General features: G+C 45.3%; 2 protein-coding genes across 2 annotated transcripts in view; both read left to right on the forward strand.

Annotated features, from left to right (window-relative positions):
* LOC140588991 (NLR family CARD domain-containing protein 3-like) overlaps positions 1-16,137 on the forward strand; it is a 165,043-nt gene that overhangs the window by 48,803 nt on the left and 100,103 nt on the right. The window lies entirely within an intron of this gene.
* The window catches only part of LOC140588753 (protein NLRC3-like), a 139,809-nt gene that overhangs the window by 47,780 nt on the left and 75,892 nt on the right, over positions 1-16,137 (forward strand). The gene's annotated exons all lie outside the window — the stretch shown is intronic.

The following is a 16,137-nucleotide window of genomic DNA, read 5'->3' on the forward strand; positions in this document are numbered from 1 at the left end:
TCGGGGTCTGGGCTGGTGGGCTTCTCGGCTGCGGTGGAGTCCGGGGTGGTCTTCTTGTCCCCATGCCAGAGGAAAAAAGGGATCCATCTCCGAGGTCTGGCGACAGATTGCCCCTCTGGGGCCGTGGTGCCTGGATCTCGGAGTATAGAGTATATATGGGGAGTGTGAGTGTGTGTACGGCGTTCATTTCTGTGTGTCTTTATGTTGGGCGAATGGGTGAATATTTGATTATGTGTGCATGAGGGTGGGAACGTATGCTTGTGTATGTGTACGCCTGTTTGTCTTTACGCAGGTGTCAGGTTGGGTCTTAGACTCCACCTGAAATAACATCTCAGGCTCTATTGCCCCCCACCACACTCCCTGCTGGTGGATGGGGCCCCCGGCTGCCGATGCGTTGGTGGTTCTCGATGTCCGGGGCTGGATGCTCTGGTGTGTGCTGACTCACTCTCGGCGGTTGCCTGTCGGGGCCTGGCCCTTCCGGCTCTGTCGGGTCCCAGCTGGGGGGTGGGGGGGCCCTTGGTCCTCTGGGCCCGGGGTCCGGTCTGCCCTGGTGTGGCCGGCCGCCGACGGAGCCTGCGTGCTCGCCGCCACGGCCCCCTGGGGCTCCTGCGATGTGGCTGCCGGATGGCCCCCCTCCGGAGCGCTCCTCTGCCTTTTTCTGGGTGGGGGCTGCAATCGTTCCTGCGGTGGTCCTCCTGGGGTTCCCGTGCCCTGAGGGGCCTCTGGATGTCTGGGGCCCGGGTCTCCTCCGTGTCGGCTTCATGTCCTGGGTGGGCGGGGCTGTGGCTCCCCACACACACTACTAGACAGTTACATGGAGAAACCTTAGGAACACCAGCGCGCTGACACACACAGGTGTGCACACAGGTGCTCACAGACACGTGCTCACGGACACACACTGTCTTGACCGGCTGTTGCTTCTGGGCATGTGTTGTAATGCGGGTTGTGTGTACTGTTCAATAACATTTAACGTTTGATGGTTGTTGTGATTAGTACAGGTGTTGTATGTTGACTTTCTCTTTTCAGCAGACATGGAAGCAGATTATATGTTTTGTTTTGTTTTTTTTTTTTTTTTCCTTTTCTCTCCTTTTTTCTTTCTTTTTTCTTTTCCTCTCTCTCCCTCTCTCTCTCTTCCCCCCTTCTTCTCCTTTGTTCCCTCCCCCCCTCCCTCTCCTTCTTTTGAGGAACCAAATAAAAATATAAAATAAATTAAAAAAAAAAAAAAAAAAAAAAAAAAAAAAAAAAGAAATGTAAAGCTGCTTCCCTCCTTGACTATGGCCATTGAGAGCCAGTGAGGCATGTAAGGACCTGCTGTAAGTCAGCATGTGACTGGCTGGAAACTACACCTGCACTGTCAGAAAAAAAAGTACCAATCTGTACGGGCTGTTCCCTCAAGGGTCTGTCAATTGTATCCTAGCTGTAGGTAAAAGTGCCCTTTAGTCTAATTTAAGGTACAGAAATGGAGTCTGAGGGAGGGAACATTAAGTTTGCACCTTGGGGAACAAAACTGAACCAGGACTGTCCCTCTTTTTTGACAGTGTTGGACTATATATGCCTATAGTGAACGAACCACCGACAGCCTTGGTCACTCCTTTGGGTCTCATTCTCGTTCTGAATGAGCTGGTGGATGAACATGAGCATTTGTCATTCACCTACTGACTCAGCAACTCAGTCCACTCCTTCAGCATGAAGTGAATGGCAATTTTTCTCTAGTTTTAGACAAAATAAGACATCTCATTCCTAAGATGGTGCCAGTGTGTGTGGCCGGCCGTCTTCCATGATTAGCTCATGTTGGTGTTTTTTTGTTTTTTGTTGCTTTTTGCTGGAAATGTTTGCTCCTTACTGGTGTAGGAATTATTAGCTCAAATAAATTTTTATATTCTCCACCAATATGTTTGAATTAATTAAAGTTTAATTAATTATTATTTAATGCTGATTATTAATCAATTGTTATGCCGAATGGTCGGCTCCTCCAAACTCAATTGCGGTATCCCTGTGAGTCTGTTAATGTGAGACCTAAATGGGATTCACTAATTACCAGTATCGCTTAGTAACCTGGGTTAGAAGGCTCGTCCAGCGAACTGCATCACCAGGTAATGTACACGATTGGTAGCGAAGCTCCCCTCATGGCCAATGAGAGAGAGTCTCGCGATGTTTCAGGCGAGTTTGAGGTTCAGAGCGTGTAGCAAGATCGCACAGAGGCAGGAACTTAGTGTGAGTATTCAATGACGGAGGCTGAAGTTGTGTAAAAGACATGCATTTATTCCTAACTAACACTACAACTGACATAAGACAGACATTACACCTAACACAAACAACAAACACGAAATAACGGAATAAAACAAACAATGTAATTATGAAAATGCAATGACCGAATTTAAATAAGTAACCTTAAATGGGAAATACTGTTCTGCAAAGCAAGCATAGTTTGAGGAAACACGACCCTAAAGTCTTATAGCAGGTTAAACAGAACAGCTTAAGTTGTTAGAATGAAAGGAAGTTGGTTTACTTGGTTGAAGAGTGGGTGGGGGGGGGGGGGGGGGTCTTGGCAGTTGATGGCAGAGTTGCTGAGCTGATGGCACTCAGGAAGGCGTGGCGTTTGGAGCAGTGGAGTGGAGCCCCTTTGGATTCTCTCTCCTGGTGAAGCTTTGTCTTGGGTGCTGTTCTCTGTTCAGCTGGGCCTTCACCGGAGGGCTTCTTGTGGGCTTCTCTCCTCCCGGGCTGATGTTCTCCTTCGGGCTCCTCTCTGCGCTGGTTGGCGGTTGTTCTGCTCTGCTTTGTTCTGAGGTGCTAGATTTTTATGGTCTAAAGTTCATGAATAGGGATGACCAGGAATTCGACTCCTGGCCCAATGGCTGGCCATCCATTTGGCGGGCTTTCGGAAGGGGGTCTGTATCAGTCCTTTTGGGATTTATGGCCCGACTGATTCTCCCTTGACTGATGATTTTCATTAAGCTGTTATAACCTTTGATACATCCACTTTTATGGTAATCACTGACCAGATTTGGAATCAGGGGTGATTCACAATCAGTTTGACACCAAACATGCCATACCAGCTTCACAGGTATACACCTCATACCATCTGTATTAATTGATTAAACAATTAATTATTTTATCTACAGTATGTGACTGATTCACATCAGTATAGGATACAGGTGTTTTGGGTTGCACATCAACAGATGTTACACTTTGTGCGGATATTACATCGAATATTCCTATTACAAACAGCACATCTTATCCATAGATAGGCGTGGCCGTTAGTTCGTGGTAATATCAATATAAGTTGCACATCTGGAAACAACATATTTTGTTTGGTGTGGCTTATGCCAATTCATCTTCTCCAGAATGGATAAAATACACCTTAATTCAGTTCTTTTAACATAGCATGGTAGAAACAAAGAAACTTGGTGAGGTCCACCAAGATCAGATAAGGACCTCAAAGGAATGTTGGAAGAGAAGGGGGGGTTTTAACACAGAAGACTCTCTAAAAGTTAGGACACATACAAACATAACGTATCTGTATATTGAGACTAGTAGTCGTGAGTAAATCAATATACAGGGTATACAAAAGCCAAACTTAAATGAAATTTCCTTTAGGGTGTTCGTCTGTTGGGTGAGTGAGATGTAAGGCAGAGTGTATGTGGAGGGGGTTGTGTGCCAAGTCGAGGGACCCCTGTCCGTGAAGTCCACTCTGCTTGTCTGTAGGTCCCTAAATCTTTGGGCAATAAAAGTTGGAGTGCTAGCCTCCCTGGTTATCTGTGTGTGTGTGTTTGTGTGTGTAACCCCCCTTTGGTGCCTCTCGTACCAGGCTCGGCCTTGTCTCAGGCCACCTGGAATTTAGGCCCTGTGATATGTGCATGTGTGATCCTACACTGGTATATGATCGCCAAGCTCTATTTGATATTCATTCTGCTACAAAATGCCGAATTAAAAACATTAACAGCAGACACGGTGACCTTACTCTGTTTTACTAGGAGTTAGTGCTGTAGTTCTCGAGGCCGGTCTTGGTCTTGAGACCGGTCTCCAGACCAATTTTTTGTGGTGTCGGTCTTGTCTTGGTCTCGACTCTATTTGGTCTCCGTCTTGTCTTGGTCTCGACTCCATTTGGTCTCGGTCTTGTCTTGGTCTCGGACATAGCGGTCTCGATGGGATGGGGAAAAAAAGAGAAAACAGCACATACTCACAGAACAGTATCATTATTACGCGCCTCAATTCAAATGCAACCAGTCAGATGCATCTATTTTAAAAATGTTACATTTTATGGATTTTCTCAACGGTCACTGCCAGTGCTTCACAGTCCACACACATCATACACATCACATCATAGCGAAGTCGGCAAAGAAATGTCCGAAAATGTCCGCAAAGTCTATAGCATAGTTATAATTCAAATAAATTAGGTATTTTACATTGATTAGAAAGCAAGTCAATGTATGGAGGTGCAAGTCAATCTGGAGGCTCATTCTCTTCAATTCAAAGCAAAGGATCATTATATAGGCTAGCCATATTCATAGCTTACCCGAGGCCTCTGTCCCTGGTATAAGAGACTTAATATTAACATCTTTCTGGTACATCCCATCTCTTTCCCTTGACGACGTATGATAAAATGGTTATAATAGAGGTAGTGATGCTCCGATTGATCGGCCACCGATCATGATCGGCCGATATTGGCTAAAAATAGCTTGATCGGCGAACCCCAAAAGCGCCGATCAAAAAAGCCGATCACTTGACGTAAATTACTCGCGCGACTTTTTCACACGTGCATGCACAGCGCACAGGTACTGTAAACAACAGCAGAGCGGAGCTTACCAGTGGCAACATGAGTTCTCCCGTCTGGAAGTTTTTCAAAGTGTCCGATAAAGACGTAAAGTTAGCCGTTTGCAATGTATGTCGTGATGAAATCCCTCGAGGTGTGTTCTGTAAAGGATAGTTGTGTTGTATTGATGTTGCAATGAGGACCCATTAGGAGGGGACACATGGGGCGGGGCTTCCGGGAGGAAGCATATACAGTAAAAGCGTATGAACGTGATGCTGCTCTCCGTCTGTTTCTTTCGTGATATATAATTACCCGGTACTTACCCTTTGATGTTAACATAACATAACATGGTGTCAGAAGAGGGACAGTAGAACGACGGTAAAACGACATACGAAAAAAAAAAAAAAAAAAACGAAAGGAAGAAGGCGAAAGAAATATGGACGACCGAGCACCGCAGCAACAACAGGTGGTACAGCCACAGTTAGCCGCGCAATATCTCCCGCCAGGCAAGTTTGACTTCTCGAACACTAATGATTGGCCAAGATGGATAAAGCGGTTTGAACGCTATAGAGTCGCATCAGGGCTGGACAAACAGTCAGAGGAGTTTCAAGTGAATGCCTTTATGTACGCGGCGGGCGATGAAGCCGAAGACATCTTCAGTGTTTTACCTCTGACCGACGGGCAGAAAAAGTCATACAAGTTGGTCACGGAGGCGTTCGAAAAACACTGCATTAGCAAGCGGAATGTTATCTACGAAAGAGCATGCTTCAATCGTCGGAATCAGCAGCCGGGTGAGAGTGTTGAGTCTTTCATAACTGCTATTCATACGCTAGCGGAACATTGTCAATTCGGCGTTCTGAGAGAAGAATTGATAAGGGACAGAATAGTGGTCGGAATACAAGATGCTAAGCTGTCAGAAAGTTTACAGTTAGACCCAGAATTGACACTAGCAAAAGCAATGACCAAAGTCAGACAAAGTGCAGCAGTAAAGAAGCAACAGTCAGTGCTGAGGGGGGCCGAGCCGACAGCAGGGCAAGTTGAGGCAATATACAAAAAACAACAAAAAGGGAAAAAAGTTTTAGGTGAGAAACCAGACAGCCAGTTGGCAGGATGTGGCAAATGTGGTAATGTTAAGAGACACCTATGGAAAGACTGTCCGGCCCGGGAGGCGGAATGTAGGAAATGTCATAAAAAGGGACATTTCGCTAGAAAATGCAGGTCTGCAAAGTCTGTACATGACATTTCACAGGGGTACAAGAACAGTGAAGATGAGGAATTTGCTTTCTTGGGAGAAGTGAGTTCAAAAGGAGAAGAGGAATGGATTGGAGTGCTGCGGTTGAACGGGGAGGACACTGCGTTCAAACTGGATACGGGAGCCGCAGTTACTGCAATCCCAAGCTGCAATTACTCCAGTAAAATACATGGAGCACTGAGACCATCTAGTTTGGTGTTGTATGGACCAGGGTATCACAGACTGGATGTTGAAGGGTGTTTTGAAGGGAACCTGACCAGTAAAGTAAGAGCAACTAAACAAAATGTGTATGTTGTTAACGGACTGTCAAAGCCTCTTTTAGGTCTCCCAGCAATAATGGCGCTCAAGTTGCTGAGGTGGAAGCCCAGCAGGAAGACTTCAAAGCTCAGTTCCCCACTGTATTCTCAGGGCTGGGGGAATTAAAGGAGCGCTACACAATTGTGCTAGAACCAGATGCTGTCCCATATGTCCTGTCTTCTCCACGGCGTGTGCCTCTCCCTCTGCGTGACAAAGTAAGAACAGAGCTGGACCGTATGGCTAGTATGGGAGTCATCTCCAAGGTGACACAACCTACACCATGGTGTGCAGGCTTGGTTGTAGTGCCCAAGCCTAACAGAAAGATACGGCTGTGTGTGGACTTAACCCACTTAAATAAGTGGGTTCTGAGGGAAAGACACATCCTCCCAGCAGTAGACCATACATTGGGAATGCTGGCAGGGGCAAAAGTCTTCACAAAGCTGGATGCCACCTCCGGCTTCTGGCAAATCCCATTGGCAGAAGACAGCAAGCTGCTAACAACTTTTATTACCCCGTTTGGGCGGTATGCCTTTAATCGCTTGCCTTTTGGAATTTCCTCCGCGCCAGAACACTTTCAGCGCCGCATGTTTCAGATGTTGGAAGGATGTGCAGGCGCCGTGTGTCATGCTGATGACATTCTGGTATATGGGGAGAACAAGGCTCAGCACGATGAGAGACTGCGTCAGGTCTTAAAGAAACTCCAGGAAGCGGGTCTGACATTAAATGGTGAGAAATGTGAGTTTGCAAAAGACTGCATAACATTCCTGGGCCATCGTGTCACTGTGGACAGTGTGACGCCTGACCCTGGGAAGGTTAGAGCAATACAAGAGATGCCGGCACCAACAAATGTCGAAGGGGTGAAGAGATTGATGGGAATGGCAAACTATCTCAGTAAGTTTTTGCCACATCTCGCATCTTATACACGCCCAATCAAAGACTTGCTCTGTGGAAAGAACGAGTGGTGTTGGGAAGCACCACAGAAGGAGGCATTCCAAAGACTGAAGATGGAACTGAGTTCCACACAGGTGTTGGCCGCTTACTCTCCAACAGCTGAAACGTGTGTTTCTGCTGACGCCTCATCGTTTGGACTGGGGGGCGTCCTAACCCAGCAGCAGTCAGATGGAACATGGAAACCGATTGTCTTCATCTCAAGAGGTATGTCAGATACTGAAAAACATTATGCTCAGATCGAGAAAGAAGCTCTGGCAGCTACGTGGGCATGTGAGCGTCTGTCATCCTATCTCTTGGGACTGAAATTCAGATTGGAAACGGACCACAAACCACTAGTGCCATTGTTAAGCACGAAGGCTCTCGACGAACTTCCCCCAGGTTCACTTTTGATATTGTCCATGTGCCCGGTAAACGGCTGATAACCGCAGACACTTTATCAAGGGCCCCGGTGGAACATACTTTCACACAGGAGGAGAAGGAGAACGAGGCCGAGGTCAAAGTGTTCCTGGACGCAGTCACTCAGAGCTTTCCAGCCACCGAGGCCAGATTAAAAGAAATCATAGAGAAACAGAAAGCTGACCCGGTCTGTGCAAAGTTAGTCAGGTATTGCGAGACTGAGTGGCCAGAAAGACACGCGCTCCCCCCAGAACTGGCCTGCTTCTGGCCTGAAAAAGATAACCTCACCTTGAATGGACAGCTGCTTCTCAGAGGTCAAAGGATTGTGATTCCACGAGACATGAGACGGGAGATCCTTCACAAGCTTCACAGTGGACACCAAGGGGTCGTTAAATGCAGAGCAAGGGCTCGTCAGTCAGTCTAGTGGCCAGGACTGTCAGTGAATGTTAGCCAAATGGTGGAAAACTGCAACACATGCTCTCAGCATAGGGCAGAACAGAGAGAACCCTTGCTGACGACGCCTGTGCAAGATAGACCCTGGCAACGAGTTGGCTCAGATTTATTCTTCTGGGAGAATAGGTCATACCTTCTAGTGGTGGACTACTTTTCGCGCTACATAGAGGTAGCTCACCTCAAGATAGCTTCCGCTGAGACTGTAGTGGCTGCTCTCAAGGATGTGTTCAGTCGCCACGGGACACCAGAGACTGTCATGTCCGACAATGGGCCGCAATACAGTGGTTCACTGTTCAGGACCTTTGCCAGGGAGTATGGATTTACCCATGTCACGAGCAGCCCTAGATACCCGCAGGCCAATGGGGAAGCGGAGCGGGCCGTTGCCACAGTTAAAAAACTGTGGAAAGGAGGAGGCGACAAAGCAAAGGCGCTACAGACTTACCGCGCCACACCTCTGGAGCGTGGCTACTCCCCAGCACAGCTCCTCATGGGGAGACAAATTCGCTCCGATATTCCACAACTTCCAGCAGCACTGCATCCTCAGTGGCCGAACATCAAAAGCTTCCGGAAGGAAGAAAGGCAGGCTAAGGAGTACCAGCAACGCCGCTACAATCTGCGTCACAGAGTTCGCTCCCTGCCACAGCTGCAGACAGGTCAAGTTGTATGGCTGCCAAGAGAGAACAAACAAGGGACGGTTGTGCAGAAAGCGACAACACCTAGGTCTTACATCATTCACACTAACGAAGGACCAGTCAGGCGTAACCGCACTCATATGCGGTCAGTACATAATACACAGCTCCAGACATCCAGGCCTGACACAACTGACACACCTGATGTAACCCCAGTACCAGGTGACACAGAGACACACATTCACACCACTAAGGAAACAGATAGCCACACACATTCAGATGCAACTAACACATATGTGACATCTTCAGGGCGTGTGTCACGTCCTCCCAGTCGTCTGGATTTATAGGTGATTGTGGTGAAGAAAGAAGGAAAAAAAAAACAGTAATATAATTTAGGTTTATGCGTTTGGGATACCTGTTAGAGTGTGTCACCTGTAAACTCTGTTTTGATGTTTAAAGGGATTTCTTACTTAAGGGGGAGGTGTTCTGTAAAGGATAGTTGTGTTGTATTGATGTTGCAATGAGGACCCATTAGGAGGGGACATATGGGGCGGGGCTTCCGGGAGGAAGCATATACAGTAAAAGCGTATGAACGTGATGCTGCTCTCCGTCTGTTTCTTTCGTGATATATAATTACCCGGTACTTACCCTTTGATGTTAACATAACATAACAAGGTGGAAGCAAGCAACGGCATTTTAACACCACTAACATGATTAGGCATCTTAGAACACGCCATACTGATACAACTGAATATGCCGAGTATGAGAAACTAAACCACTCTACTCTCGGGGAACATTTCATGTGTTGACCCTGGAGGTGTCAGGCAACAGTGCTGACCAAAGTGTCACTGCCCCTCCTTCAGTGTGGGGCGCCAAGTGTCAAGCGCTTGATTCTTCAAGAACTTGACTGTAGCCTATTCCTACAGTTTTTTTTCCAATATAGTTAATTTAGAGTTCGTTTCATTTCTACAAATGGTGCAAACTCTGCTAGATTACAGATAAAAGATTCCCATTCCCCTGCCATTCTGTGATCGGCAGTGATCGGCAATCGGCAGATCATGATCTTGGTGATCAGTAATCGGTGATCGGCCCCAAAAATGCTGATCGGAGCATCTCTAGTTAATAAGTTGATTTGTTATTTTTACTGCAATGTGGATAGCATTCTTATTTCACTATACATGCCTGATCGTCAATGATATGCACTGTATGTGATTTCAAATGACCAAAAAAAATCTCTTTTTTAGGAATCCTGATTTACTTTATATTCTGGTCTAAATTTCTTCTTTTTAATCCACACAATTTAGGAATAAGATTATCAAATGCAATGTGTATAGCCATGAGACCGGTTTCCCGTGCTTCACTCGTGTACGTTCATTCGAAAAGGAAAACTTCCACAGGACTCCGATGTGAAAAGATATAAACAAATTTTTATTCCACGGGTTAATCTTCTTACAAGAGTAAGTTATCCTCAACAACAAATATACTACGGTAGGAAAACCGTGCGACTCTATCCTCCTCAGCTGCAGCGTCTTGCCTCCGCTATACTAACCTTTTTCTTTTCCGGGTGTATTTATTTGCATAAATCTGCGATGCCGAGTTTTAAAGCCCTTAAAGGCAAACAAACGTATTCACAGTTTCCCTTAACCAAGTCAACACAAGTACAATAAAATAATTTTAGTTCAATTATAACCATGAATTTACTTATTAAATTACTAACTACACAAAATAAATTTAACAGCAAATATAAACACTGAAATATATAAACTATATTAACTTGGCTCCCACACAATGTATCCCACAAAACACTCACAGTGGCATTGCAGCAAGACAGATATACCCCTGAACGCAATGGAAAGGTGGATTCTTACTCTGACGTCCCTCTTCTTCCTCTGGTGACGAGCTATTGGCCTCTTGCAAAATGATATCAGTTACATCACTGCTACACTGAGAATCTAAATAGTAATTTGTTTTGTTTCCAAACTTTTCACCCTGCAAAAATATTTCTTGTCATTCTCAAACAAATGCATAGGCCTATGTACATTTGTAAATAAATAATAAGCAAACATTTAAATGGCATCCAATAATTTATTTAAAAGTATTTGATAATATAGGCTTGATTAATTTTGATAGTAATATTGTGTGAGAAAGGAGTTGCTGCATATTAGTGCTGGTTACGTATGGCGTTATGAGCCCTGAGTGTGCATCGGTCAGAATGCATAAGTCCGTTGTTCCACCAGCCTTTATTGACAACAGCCGCTTAATGCTTTCGCAGGTAGGCTATACACGTGTGGTTCTGCAACAAATTGAACTCCCGGTAAATATCACACACCCTCCAAATAACAGCGATTGTCTAATTCCGTAATTACAAATTAACAGCCCTCTTTTATATTTATAGAATATTTAAACGAGTCAGCACAATAGCTCTGCAGCCGTCTTAGCATGGGCTAACTATAAGCACTGAGAACGTAATGTTACGCTATCCCTCGTAAATGAGGTATTTAAACATACTTAAAATACAAAACTTAAACCATAACACAATAAAGGATTAGAGTAAAGGGAACAAACGTTAACCAAACACAAACTTACGGCTCTTTGGACGCACACGCTTCCTGAACTGAGCAAGCCGCACTAATTATGATGACGAACTACAGATACAAGTTGCTGTACTGATGCCAGGTAGGTTAATACTAGCTGTAGGCGTGGTCAGCAGACAAATCACAGCCTTCCGTAATTCATCACTGTGGTCAGTGGTGGGAAATGCCACCTCAACTGGCCATTGCTCAGGCGATGAGGCGAGGAACGATGGACCGCATGCCCACCGGCTCTCCCCAGCAATCTCCTGCAACGTCTTCCCCCTGGTAAGATCATCAGCGGGATTCTCCGCTGATGGCACGTATCGCCAGGCCTGTAAGTCTGTCAATTCCTGTATCTCTGCAATGCGGGTCCCCACAAACACTTTAAAGTGACAGGAATCTGACCTGATCCATGATAGGACCGTCATGGAATCTGTCCACATTGTGACTCTATGAAATGTTTCAGTCAGCTCACGTTGCAGCAGTTTAGCTAACTGTGCACCTGTAAGAGCGGCACACAACTCTAGCCGTGGCATGGATAGTTGGCGTTTCGGCGCCACTCTAGAGCGAGCTGTCAGGAATGCCACCTCAACTCGACCTTGGGTGTCTTCTGTACGGAGGTAAGCTACACTACCGTATGCCCGTTCTGACGCGTTGCAGAAAATGTGTGCCATTCTCCAAGTGTCAGCATGATCCATCTCTGGACTAACATAGCAACGGGGTAAGCAGATACTGTCAATGTGACACAGCTCACCTTCCCAGGCCTGCCAGGCATTCAGTAAATTCTTAGGCAGAAGGGGGTCATCCCACCCCCTTTCTTTATCCCACAATTGCTGGACAATGATCTTTGCCCACGTCGTATATGGTATAAGGAATCCAAGGGGGTCGTACTGGCTGGCCAGGACTCGGTATATAATCCTCATTGTGGTGGGAGATGACCTAAGTGGTCTTGATCTGTATCTTATTGTGTCCGTCTGGCACATCCAGCTCAAGCCAAGCGCATGCTCTTGCTGTTCCACTTCACCGTGGTTTAGCCACTGTTCACTACTTTCTGATCGAAGAGCCCTTGGCAAGTGATTGATAACTTGTAGCTGGTTACTTGCCCACTGTCGCAATTCAAAACCTCCCTGTGTCAGCAGTGCTCTGGTCTTGTCCACCATACGTTTAGCCTGATCCGCCGACGGGAAACTCTGGAGCCAGTTGTCGACATAAAAGTGAGCTTCCACTGAACGTCTGACATCTTCCCCCTTATAGCTGTGGTCTCGGACGTGCCGCTGGAGTGCGTAGATGGCACAGCATGGTGAGCACATTGTCCCGAAGGGAAAGACTTGCCACTCGTTTACATCAGGCTGGGAGTCTCTTTTTAGATCTCGCCAAAGGAAGCGCGTAAGTGGACGATCTTCAGGCAGCAATCTCCCCTGATGAAACATTCCTTTTATGTCACTGCTGATGGCAATGGAGTGTTCTCGGAAGTGCAACAGGACACCAAGGATTGAGGGTCCCAGGTTCGGGCCTGGCAGCAGAAGCTTATTGATGTTCTGATTCTCATAATCAAAGGAGCAGTTGAACACAACACTGTTCTTACCATTGTGTGTCACTAGATGATGGGGAATGAACCAAGACTGTGTACTTGTCGCTTCTAACTCAGGACTGTTCTTCCGTATGTAGCCTGATTCTTCCAACTTCCTGATCTCAGTGCTATAGACCTGAGCTTTAACTTGATCTCTCATGAGTCGCCTTTCTATCTCTCGCAGGTGGGGCAGTACTGCTTGGGGAGGGGCTCTCAGAATGGGCATACTTGCAACCCTCAACAGAGGTGTGGCATAACGACGAACACCATCTACCTCAACACGTTGAGTCTTAGCTTCCAGCAACTCTATAGCTTCCTGGTCTCTACGTGACCGTGTCACCAGCTTCTCATTTTGGAATGGGAGTGTGTCTAACTGCCAAAGTTTCTCCACTTGGCGGTACAGCTCAGACATAGGAGAACATGTGGACAGAAAGAGGCACTGCTGGGAATCATTGCACTGTATGCGACTTACAGGCCCCTGAAGAGTCCAGCCCAATCTTGTTTTCACTGCCGCGGGGCCACCCGGTGGTCCAAGGCGTACTGGCATAATGGGTGTTATGAGATGGGGGTGATCTGACCCAATCAGAAGGAGTGGTTTAGCATTGTAAAAAGGCTCAAGCGGAAGTGACTTAAGATGCTTGAACTTCCTCTTCAAACCATCTACTGGGTAGGTATGATCGGCCAAACCTAGCTGTGCTGCAGTGAATGCCTTATCAACTGTGAATATCTTGGATGGGTGATTAACTGGAGAAATAGTAAATGTCACTGATGAGCCCTGCAACGTTCTCTCGTCGTGACGTATTGTCCTCACCTGGTCAATACTGTGCAATTAGCATAAGGTAGATGGGTGATCTCAATGTCGGGCCGTCATTTCTTCTAGGGGGGGAGAGTGGGGGGATCCGGCTGTTTTATGCATATCCCAGGCCACCCCCATTATAATTTATTTATATTTGCGATGACTTGTTATGTCTAAATGAAGGAAAGCTACTTACCACTGTAACTTGCAGTTCACGCACAGTACTTTATTCCCGCCACTAGGTGGCAATCCATGAAGGTGCTGTGATGTCACGCAGCATTTTGTCTCAGACCGAACGCAGCCAAAGTAGCGTTCACATGCGGGTTTCCGTGCTGCTAACCTGCTATTTATTTATATGTGATTGCAGGTAAGTGAGGGAATAATTAAAAAATAAAGGGAATGATTCTATAAGGCTGTAACTATTCAAAAGGGGGAATTGAGGGAATAATTAATAAAATAAAGGGAATGATTCTATAATGCTATAACTAATCAAAACGAGAACTGACTGGCGCGCCGGCAAGGCAAGGCTACCTAATCGGAACAGATAGGGAGGGCGACAGAGAATATCAGCGGCCCCTACTTATCTAAAAAGGAAGTGTATGTGAAACTCGTACCGTGTAAAGGGGGAATCGGCTTAATGGCTTTCGCATAAAATGCATCTAGTGACGGTAGTGAATAGCTAAAGGAATATTTAGCAACCTAGTTTGTATTAGTGTGCCAGATATTTTCAGTTTATGGGTAGTTGGTTAATTGTTGTGAATGTGTTTCATGTTTATTTGACGCGGCATTTTGGCTCAGACCGAACGCAGAAAAAGTGGCGTTCACACGGGGGCATCCACGCTGTTAACCTGCTAATTACAGTATTTGTTTGTCTTGCGTCTTGCGTGCTGCGACCGACGGGAAACCCGCAGTTACCTACAGTACGACGCTGAAGTTGGCTCCTTATTCGCAGCTCCTTATTCGGATTTTCCGGTCCACCTTAAATGCTTCGCAGCCCAATGCAATGACGCTATGCAATGACGCAAATATCAACTTCTCAGTACACATCAGGTATCCTACTATACAGAAAACGTCACATTGTCCTGGCCCAGATTGATTTAATGCTTTAAAAATCAGATGGAAGTAAAGCGTATTATAGTGCACAATGGAGATTTCATTTGACTATTCAATTGTTCTATTAAATTGAATTTTACATTCGCATTTCATGCTGTTGTTGTTGTTGACGACATGGTAGTGCATTTAAGGTCAATTAAACTGCAGCATGAAATGCGAATGTAAAATTAAATTTAATAGATAAAATTGAACAGTCTGGGCCAGGACAATGTGACGCTTTCTGTATAGTAGGATACCTGATGTGTACTGAGAAGTTGATATTTGCCTGACCCAGAGAGGTTTAAGGCATTAAAATGGGCATGGAAACCAGGCTTCCCATTAACACCATTGTGCGCCAGTGGCGTAGGCAGAAATTGTATTTTGGGCGGGCCATTGAAAAAGTGAGCGGGCCTATATTTTTTCCTAGAAAAAATATTACTTAAATAATAATTAAACCTTAGAGAAAATATATTCATATAAACCTGATTTTATTCGGCAATGAATAAATAAATCAGATTTATATGAATATATATTTTTTTATACATTCGAATAATAAAAATAAACTAAAAATGTATTTTGATCAAACTTGCCTGGGTGGGCCAGGGAGTAATGTGCCTTGTTTCCATCTGATTTTTAAAGCATTAAATCAGTCTGTGCCAGGACAATGTGACGTTTTCTGTATAGTAGGATACCTGATGTGTACTGAGAAGTTGATATTTGCCTGGCCCAGAGAGGTTTAAGGCATTAAAATGGGCATGGAAACCTGGCTTCCCATTAACACCATTGTCCACTATAGCATGACGCGCCTTGTTTCCATCTGATTTTTAAAGCATTAAATCAGTCTGGGCCAGGACAATGTCACTTTTTCTGTATAGTAGAATACCTGATGTGTACTGAGAAGTTGATATTTGCTTGGCCCAGAGAGGTTTAAGGCATTAAAATTGCCCCCCTACAGGCGCAATAGCGTCATTGCATTTGGCTGCGAAGCATTTAAGGTGGACCGGAAAATCCGAATAAGGAGCTGCGAATAAGGAGCCAACTTCAGCGTCGTCAGCTACCTCAGGACGGCAGTAGTACATTTTACTGTAAGAAGTAAAGACTATATCGGCTTTTAAATGATCTTTTTATCGGGGTTTTAATGGGGCTGAGAGACGCAGTTTGCAAATGTATTATTTTTTTATGTTTTTAACTTTACATTTTTTTTATTTCTCCTGTCGACTTTTACATGGTTATTATATATGTTGATTTAGTCCAATTGTGTTAGTTATGTTCAATTGCTGTAAGGTGAATTTAATTGTATTATATGATTTATGTTTACTCTGTTGCCTCAGAACCGCTGTTGGGGGTGAGGGATGTTATTTTCTTGTCGATTTTC

The sequence above is a fragment of the Paramormyrops kingsleyae genome, chromosome 4 (assembly GCF_048594095.1).
Source record: "Paramormyrops kingsleyae isolate MSU_618 chromosome 4, PKINGS_0.4, whole genome shotgun sequence".
Taxonomy (NCBI): Eukaryota; Metazoa; Chordata; class Actinopteri; order Osteoglossiformes; family Mormyridae; genus Paramormyrops; species Paramormyrops kingsleyae.